Here is a 10022-nt window from a genome sequence, read left to right as displayed (position 1 = left end):
TTGGTCTATGATGCTATGTTATATGTGTGTACATATTGTATGTCCACATGGGGAAATTTTATGAAGAGTTTTATTTTAAATGGCTTATAGATAAGACTGTCCATAAATTTAAGCTGCTAAAATCAATCAAAGATACATTTTAATTTGTGTGACCTGAATCTGTGTATCATATGTTTTAAACTTGTTGGTAGAAAGAAACTAAAAATATTTTAGATGGTTGTGCTTAAGTTTACTTGCTAAACAAACTACACCATGTTAGATATTTCAGAGGTGTTTTCAAATACATGATTCTTAAAATTTATAGAAGGCATTGGACCTTCTGGTAAATGTTTTCTTAAGTTGTTATCTAATGGTTGAAACAGTTTGCTAAGTATTCATGTAATATTGCTATTGTCAACAAGCAATCTAGGACTTGCTCCCTCATTTCTCTATTCTAAGCCCAACTTGTTCTTTCATTTCTCTACTCTCCTGAAGGTAGGAAACTAATTCTATTATGAAGGAATCTGTAGGACGCACAATTTAATCTTTAGACCTTATAAAAGAGATGGCTAACATGTTTCTGTATTAGCATAGCCAAAATAAGTACTTAAAGAATAATCTCATAGCTAGATTTACTTCGCCATCAGCGAAGTATACAGTAAGTAGAAAAAACCTCCCTTTCAGACCAAAGGGAAAGAAAGTGTTAAAGTGAGACTATAATTTTCCTCATGGGCATTGTCTACCTTAGAAAAACAACTACAGAACATGCCTGTGACTATAGACTTATAGTTCAGGCCACTGAAGATTAGAGATGGGACTTGGGCACTCCCTTGACTTGCATCTTCTGGTCTGCTTTAACACAAACCAGGAGGAAAAGAAAGCTAGGCATCAGAAGCAATGGGTGGCAGGCCTATTAATGGCTGATCTGTACAGTGATCTGCCCTCAAGGAGACCCAACAGGCCAGTCCACTGCAGTGGCGCTCAATGTGGTAAGCCTGGGCTTCAGCAGAAGTCAGTTTGTGAAGAGCCCTGGCAGCTCTGCCAAGAGTTGGATCACTGGAAATGGAGCTGCCCTGGAGTCGAAGGATGCCCAGGTCAGAGCCACAGATCTTATTGGCTCTAAGCTGAAAAGCCCTTCACTCAGCCCAGCTTCCAAAGTGACCACTGCAGCTGAGGGGATGGTCAAGTAGGGTCAGCAACATTGCAGGCAGAACTGTAAATTTCTTGTTAGAGATGCCCCCTGCCTTTACCTGGCCAGCTCTCCTCCCAGGCCAGCCAAGTAATGAAAGTCAACAGAGTGCCTTCTCCTAGGAGGTTCACACCTCCCTTAGAATATACCCTATGTGAAGAGATAGATAAGTCTGGGCCTCTTAACTTACAAGGCCTAAAGTCCAACAGATTATTATCAAGTCTCTTCTATCAGGTTCTATTTGCCTCTCAATCAGAAAAATTACTTGTAGCTTAGACAGCACCTTTCTTAGCTCCTCTAATAATGACTCTGTCGTTTGTTCTAGGCCCTGTCTAGTGCACTTGGGCCTCATTCCTTTGTAATCATAACCTCTACCACCAATGGCTCTACTCCCAACATGTGTGTACTGATGGTCCTCTTCCCCACTTAATGCTGTATAATTGTTCAAACCTGGTAAATGCCACTCTTAGGATCATTGGTTACTATCCTCACTCTGTCTTTTATGACCTTGTCTAAATATGATCAGAGTCGGTAAACTTGGAAGGCTTCCATAGCCTTGGCAACTCATGACGACAGCCTAAGATGGTTACTGGCGCCATAAACTAGAGTGTCAATTTGTTGGGTCAACAACAGGAGTCACTGTGCACTTGCTCCTCATGTGGGATCTCTGTCCTTAATGTGCTGTACATTTTGATTTAATGCTATAACTAGTACTCAAACAGTATGTTTCACTTTATGATTCTATGTGGGTGCAAACTGTTGAAATCTTTATACTAAATTGATCTTCTGTATAGAAAGAGAATTGAAAATGAATCTTGATGCAAATGGAAGGGGAGAGGGCGCGGGAGAAGGGAGGGTTGCGGGTGGGAGGGAAGTTATGGGAGGGGGAAGCCATTGTAATCCATAAGCTGTACACTGGAAATTTATATTCATTAAATAAAAGTTAAAAAAAAAAGAAAGAAAAACATTAAAAAAATATAAATAATGGTTAAAATCCAGACCACCCAGAATAATCCTGAAGTGATCAGGGCTGCTGTAGGTGGGTACTGTGAGAGCATGTAACACTGAGATTTTACCGGAGAGAAAAACGAACTTACCTCACTGGCACTGAATCTGGCTGGGAGGACAGGACTTGCTCCAGTGGGGTGGAATACAGGCCACAACGGCTCTGGAAATTCTTCAGTACTCTGTGGCCAGGAAAGGATTGTGAGGCAGAGTTACTCTGACTACATTCCCTGATCCTAGAGCCCTGGGTACTGAGGCTGAGAAAACACAGTGACCCTGATAGAGCAGACAGGGTGTGCCTGAGCTCTGGGCAATCACAGTGCTGCAGCACACGCTCTGAGCTCCCTGGTTTCCTAGAGGAGCTCACAGCAGGTGCTCACAGAGGGCCTGGCAGATCATACGTGTGGCTCTACAGCAGTGTGGATGAATATTGAACACACTGGGGGCTGACACCTGGGCACTCCTCAGCCTGGAGGTGAAGGAATGGTCATTCCTCTCCATCCAGTTAACCAGAAAAAAGCTACCATGCCCAACTTGAGTGTTACCCTAGATAACCTACAGCACAGAAAACAATAGCCGTATATAGTCCAATTTCTGAGAGAAAAAAAATTGTCAACCCAGAATACTGTACCCTGTTTAGACTATATCCTGCATATTCATCCATAGACGGACATCTGAACTATCCTTTGGCTATTTTGAACAGCATATGCTATAAATGTTTTTGTGCAAAATTTGTTAAGTAGCCTTTTTTAAGAGTTGTGGGGTCGTACAATAATTCCATGCTTAACTTTTTAAAAAAAATACTTATTTATCTTGTTCGAGGGGCAAATAGAGAAAGAGAGAGAGAGAGAGAGAGAGAGAGAGAGAGAGAGAGAAACGAGAGTGAGAGAGAGAGGGGGAAGAGGGGGAGAGGAGTGAAGCGGAGAGGGAGGGAGGGAGGGAGGAAGAGAATTTCCATCTGCAAGTTCACTCCCCAAATGATTGCCATGGTCAAGGCTGGGTCAGACCAAAGCCAAGAGCCAGGAGCTTCATCCAGGTCTTTTACATGGGTGCAGGGACCCAAGCACTTGGGCTTTCCTTCACTGATCTTACAGGATATTATCAGGGATCTGGTTTGGAAGTGGAGCAGCCAAGAATTGTACCATTACCCATATAGGAGGCTAACACTGCAGGCATCAGCTTTAACCACCATGGCACACTGGCATCTATATGTTACCTTAGGAGAAACCAGAAAACGGTTGTCCACAGTGGCTGCTGAGTCTTTTTGCATCCTCATGACCAATGCATGGTGGTTACAACTGCTCTCCATCCCTACTGATACTTGTTCAGCTTGTTTGCTTTGATATTAACCATTATGGTGGTGTTAAAGTGGTATCTCACTGTGATACACTGATTTCCATTTCCCTCACGAGCATCTCTGCATGTGCTTTTACCCCTTCTTCACTTTCTTTTTGGTTCAGTGATAAGGGTTCTCAATGTAATCTCCATACTCTTCATATATATGAATCATATCACATTCTATAAACCATCTTTTCACTTTGTAGAATATGCTCTTTAATACTTTAAATTTAAAATTTTTTTTCCTTAAAATATTTACTCATTTCATTTTAATTGTCAGGCAGAAAAACAGAGAAAGAGTGATAGAGACAGACAGAATGATAGACAGACAGGTAGATCTTCCAACCACTGATTCACTCCTCAAAAGCCTGCAATGCAGTTCTGGGCCAGAATGAAGCCAAGATCTCAGAACTCAAACCAGGTCTCCTGCATGTGTGGCAGGGACTCGACGACTTGAGCCATCACATGCTGCCTTCCAGAGCACAAATGAACAAGAACTGGAAGCAGAGGCAGAACTCAAACTCAGGTTTGAGTGATACAGAATGGGGCAATGCCGAAGTCTTGACTAAGGCACCAAAGGGCTGCCCCAAATCTATAACTTTCATGAGATTCAATGGATCTCTTTTTTTGTTGTTGTTGTTGTTGCTCAGTGTTCTAGTGTCCTAAGAATCCTTTGCCTAATCCAAGATCATGAAGATTCACCCTTACGCTTTTGTCTCTGAGTTTTATTGTTTTTAACCTTCATATTTAGATTGTTAACTTAAATAGAGTTAAATTATCATACAGTAAGAGGTAGGAGTTCAGCATCATTCTTCTGCATGTGGATATCCAATACCATTTGTCAAATAGACTATTCCCACTACTTTGAATAATCTCGGTACTCTTACCAAAATTCAGAATAGGATATATGGATTTATTTCTGTATTCATTTATTCTGTACTCTACTATGTATTACATGAATTCCATCTTAAAATATGCTGCTTTTTTGGCCACAAGGGAACTTTGGGGACAATGGATATAATTGCTATTTTGTCTCTAGTGCTAGTTTCATGTTTATATATATATATATATATATATATATATATATATACATATATATAAAGCAAATCCTGTGCTTTAAAAGTGAGCGACAGTTTTTTACTCTTGGTTTTTATCTAGGGTTTGCTTTTTTTTCTCTGTTTTTTCTTCCTTTTGCTTTTCTCTTCTTCATACTAATATTGAACTCTTTACGTAACATAGAGTTAATCTTATGTGTATTAAGTCAATTGAAAAAAGATCCCATTAAAAAGTAAGAGTGGTAATAAGAAAGGGAGGAGGTAGTCTATACCTGTAAATCTATATAGTTCTGCATACAGTCCTACAGACTTACTTGTAAGGGTACAGCCTAAAAACTTGATATGGGACTCCAATCCCATCAAAATCAGCGGTAAAAATGCCATCTTAATTGTTAAAGTGATCCTATGAAATGTTAAAGTCAACATATAGATAGGTTTAAGTGTAAAAGTGATCATATAAATAACATCAAGTGCCTGGTAATAATAATAGACAAAATTAACAAGGAGGGAATGTCCAATATGAGAAGCAGTCCACACAGCAGACTCCTAGAATGACATTCACTGTAAGTAACGCTCTGACCTCAGAATCAATCCTTAAGGCCTCCTGGTATGGCTGAAAGGCCTCTAAAAGCATTTCAGGCAAAGAAAGCCAAGACTGTGACAAAAAATAATCCTACACAAAGGATCTCCATGATACCTCGGTGGAAAGAAGGGGCCATCAAAGAAGGATGTACTTCTCTCTAAAGGGAGGAGAGAGCTTCCACTTTGCTTATGGCTGTGTCCAAATACTGATGGAGTCTGTCGTCACAAAAGGCTTGGCAGCCCATGGCAAGAGCCTCTGTTGATCACGGACGTCATAAATAAAGAGTGTTTATTGGTAAAGGAACAACAGAAATCACTGTGCACTTAATCCCCATGTCCGCCCTTAATGAGTTGTACTATGAGAATTAACTGCAGAAATTGTTCTCAAACTGTACTCTTATGTGTTGTGTGTGGGTGCAAACTGTTGAAATCAGTACTTAACATAGAGTGTTGGTCCTCTGTGTATAAAATTAAACTAAAAATGAACCATAATGAAGAACGGAATGGGAGAGGTAGTAGGAGGTGGCATGGGAGTGGGGGTCGGAGGGGAAAGAAACACTCTATTCTAAAAGTTGAAACTATGAAAAATGCATTCATTAAATAAAAGTATTAACAAAAGAAAAAAAAGTTCAATTACTGTGTATCAATTCTATCTCCAAATTCAATAAAAATGTTTATAATGATAGTTTTTTTTTTTCCCCATGGTACTCTTTTCATTTTCTGTTTCTCCTTAAATATAGTTACTGTCAAACAGTATACTGTCCCCAAATGCTAGGCCAGAACTTTGGGTGGGAAATACTTTTTTCGTTTAACAGATCAAAGTCAGGTGCCAGCACTGTGGTGGAGTTGGTTAAGCTGCTGCTTGTAACACCATCACATTATCAAAGAACCTGAAGATGGAAAATCAATCTCTCTCTCCCTCTCTCTTGCTGTGTGCGTGTGTGTGAATGTGTTTTCAGTCTCTCTCACTGTGCCTTTCAAATGAACAAAATAAATATTTTTAAAAGTCAAACGCACGTATTTTATATGGAATTCTTTAAATTTACCTTGATTATATACCTTTCTGCACACAGTTTGAACTCAAGAGAACTCAATGCACTGAACACTAGATATGCAAATATGTACATGAATAGTTTAGTTCAGATTTTCATCATTGTGGTCTCCTTAAGAAAGTAGCCCATCTGTAGAAGAACAGGTCTAGTATCAATATGATCATTCAAGCTGGTTCTAAATTTAGGGATCACTTGTGGGCCATTCAATAAAATCCTTAAGAGTGACTAAGAAATAATCAAAGACAAGGGAGGGGAACTTCCTCACTTGATAAAGAATGCCTACAAATACAGCTCGTATTGTACCTAATGTTGAGAAACCAGACACTTGATCTCTAGAATCAGCAACTAGAAAAGGATGCTGTATCTCACCTCTCCTGTTAGCACTGTGCTATAATTCCAAGCTAATGCAATAATACAAAGAAAAGCAATGCAAGAAAAAATAAAAGAAATGCATAACCATCAGGAAGGCAACCATAAAACTTTTTTTTTTTTACTGATGGCATGATCATCTAATGAAGAAACCTCAGCTGATAGAAAACAAATTCCTAGAATTATTAAGCGATTATATCATGTCCCCAGTAATTCAGGTAAATACAGAGCAATTTGCTTTCCTATCTATCAGTGTGATAGTCAGTTACTTGCTAATTTGAAATACTGGAAAATAACTTCTTGGGAAGGGAACACATCATTATGTCTTACAGTTTGAGGTTTACGGTTCAGGATCAGGTGGTCCGTCCCATTAGCCTGGTGTGTGATGGAAGCCAGCAACGATGCAGTGTGTACGCAGGAACCATTGCTCGGTGGACCTGGAAGCAAACAGACAAAGGAAGGTCTCTTGGCTTATGCAGCCTCCCCTCCTGTGGGAACTCATTTGGAGGACCAGCCCCCAACGACCTAAATAAAGCCCTCTCTCCAGGTCCAAATTTCAGATGCCATAACTCCTTCACACCTCCTTCCTCAACCCATCAAAATGGGTCATTAAAGAACATAAGGGAAGGTGGCAAGAAGGATAATGAGAGGCTACATAAAGGGTATTAGAAGACAGTTAGGGGCAGCGTTGTGGTGTCATGGGTAACGATGTCACCTGCAGTGCTGGAATCCCATGTGTGTCCAAGTTCAAATCCCGACTGCTCCACTTGCAATCCAGCTCTCTGCTATGGCCTGAGAAAGCAGTGGAAGTTGGCCAGGGTCCTTGAGCCCCTGCTCCCAAATGGGAAACCATGAAGAAGTTCCTGCTTCCTGGCTCCAGTGTTTGGATCGGCACAGCTCTAACCATTGTGATCAATTGGGAAGTGAGCCAATGGATTGAAGACCTCTCTCTCTTTCTCTGTCTCTCTCTCTCTGCCCCTCCTTCTCAATCTGTAGAAGTCTAACTTTCACTGTCGCCATGGCTCACTAGGCTAATGCTCCACCTGAGTGCTAGCATCCCGGGTTCTAGTCCAGGTTGGGGCACCGGTTCTGTCCTGGTTGCTCCTCTTCCAGTCCAACTCTCTGCGGTGGTCCAGGAAAGCAGTGGAGGATGGCCCAAGGGCTTGGGCCCTGCAACCCTATGGGACACCGAGAGGAAGCACCTGGCTCCTGGCTTCGGATTGGCACAGCGCACCAGCCACAGCAGCATTTTAGGGGGGTGAACCAACGGAAGGAAGACCTTTCTCTCTGTCTCTCTCTTTCACACTGTCTAACTTTGCCTGTCCAAAAAAAAAAAAAGAACTCTAACTTTCAAATACATAAATAAATTTTTAAAAAAAGACATCTGGAATCAACCTAAATGCCCATCAACAGTAGACTGGATAAAGAAATTATGGGACATGTACTCTATAGAATACTATACAGCAGTAAAAAAAAAATGGTCATTTGCAACAAAATGGAGGAATCTGGAAAACACCATGCTGAGTGAAATAAGCCAGTCCCAAAGGGACAAATATCATATGTTCTCCCTGATCGGTGACAACTCACAGAGCACCAAAAAGGAAACCTGCTGAAGTGAAATGGACACTATGAGAGACAGTGACTTGATCAGCCCTTACCCTGTCTGTTGATGAGCAATTTAATACTTTATCCCTTTTAGTATTTTTTTTTTGTTCTACTTAATACTATTGGTTGAACTCTGTAATTAACACACATTTATTCTTAGGTGTTTAAAGTTAACTGAAAAGTGATCCCTGTTAAATATAACAGTGGGAATAAGAGACGGAGGAGATGTACAATTTGGGACATGCTCAATTGGACTTGACCCAAATGGTGGAGTTAGAAATGTGTCAGGGGATTCCAATTCAATCCCATCAAGGTGGCATGTACCAATGCCATCTCACTAGTCCAAGTGATCAATTTCTGTTCACAATTGATCATAACGATAGGACTAAGAGTCAAAGGGATCACACAAACAAGACAAGTGTCTGCAAATACTAAGTGATAGAATAAAAAAGGGAGAGAACTATCCAACATGGGAAGCGGATACAAAGCAGACTCATAGAATGGCAGATGTCCTAAACAGGACTCTGGCCTCAGAATCAGCCCTTAAGGCATTCGGATCTGGCTGAAGAGCCCATGAGAGTATTTTAGGCATGAAAAGCCAAGACACTCAGGGGAGGGGGAAAAAAAAAAAACCTAAATGAAAGATCTCTACGAGTGAGATCTCAGTGGAAAGAACAGGTCATCAAAGGAGATACCTTTCTCTGAAGGCAGGAGAGAACTTCCACTTTGACTATGACCTTGTCTGAATAAGATCAGAGTCGGCGAACTCAAAAGGCCTCCATAGCCTTGACAACTCATGACAAGAGCCCAGGGTGATTACTGACGCCATAAATGAGTGTCAGTTTGTTAAGTCAACAACAGGAGTCACTGTGTACTTCCTCCTCATATAGGATCTCCATCCTAAATGTGCTGTACGTTGTGATTTAATGCTATAAATAGTACTCAAATAGTATTTTACACTTTCTGTTTCTGTGTGGGTGTAAACTGTTGAAAGCTTTACTTAATATATGATAAACTGATCTTCTGTATATAAAGATAATTGAAAATGAATCTTGATGTGAGTCTTAGGGGAGAGGGAGCGGGAGAGGGGAGGGTTATAGGTGGGAGGGAAGTTATGGGTTGGGGGAATCCATTGTAATCCATAAGCTGTACTTTGGAAATTTATATTCATTAAATAAAAGTTAAAAAAAGTTTAAAAAATTTAAAATAAAAGGCATTTAGGGAGGAGGAAAAATGCTAAGGTTACAATTTATCATGTATTTTATAAAGAATCAGGAAAAAAAGATTTTAAAGACTCTCAAGAAAAGAAATGGTGAATGCTTAACAAGATGCAAATGATAATTACCTTTATTCGATTATTGCATGTTGCACACATGCATTGAATCATTACACCGTGCCTTAGAAATATGCACAATTATTATGTACTAATTTAAAAAGAAGAAATTCTATAAATATGTCTCCATAATTCAAATGGTAGTAATACAAATGGTCATGTATGCAAAAATAAAGAATCTAAACAGAGCCTTCGTATCTTTTACATAAACTTATACAAAATGAATCATAGACCAAGGCGCAAAAAGCAATATTATAAAATTTACATAAGGTAAAATTGGCGACTACCTTCTTGATCCTGTACTTGATCATGACGTCCTATACGGAGGAACCAAAAAATTTCTGTGAAGGAAAAAAAATGAATTTGGAATTTATTAAATTCAAAAACTCTTGCCGTACAAAAGCACTATAAAGAGAATAAAAATATGAACCAAATACTGGAGACATACTTGCAAGCACCAGATGAAGGTATCATACCTAATATATACAAAGAAAACATAATATTCAACGATTAGG

The sequence above is a fragment of the Lepus europaeus genome, chromosome 20 (genome assembly GCF_033115175.1).
Source record: "Lepus europaeus isolate LE1 chromosome 20, mLepTim1.pri, whole genome shotgun sequence".
Taxonomy (NCBI): Eukaryota; Metazoa; Chordata; class Mammalia; order Lagomorpha; family Leporidae; genus Lepus; species Lepus europaeus.
The sequence above is the reverse complement of the archived record's forward strand: the minus strand, read 5'-3'. Positions refer to the sequence as shown.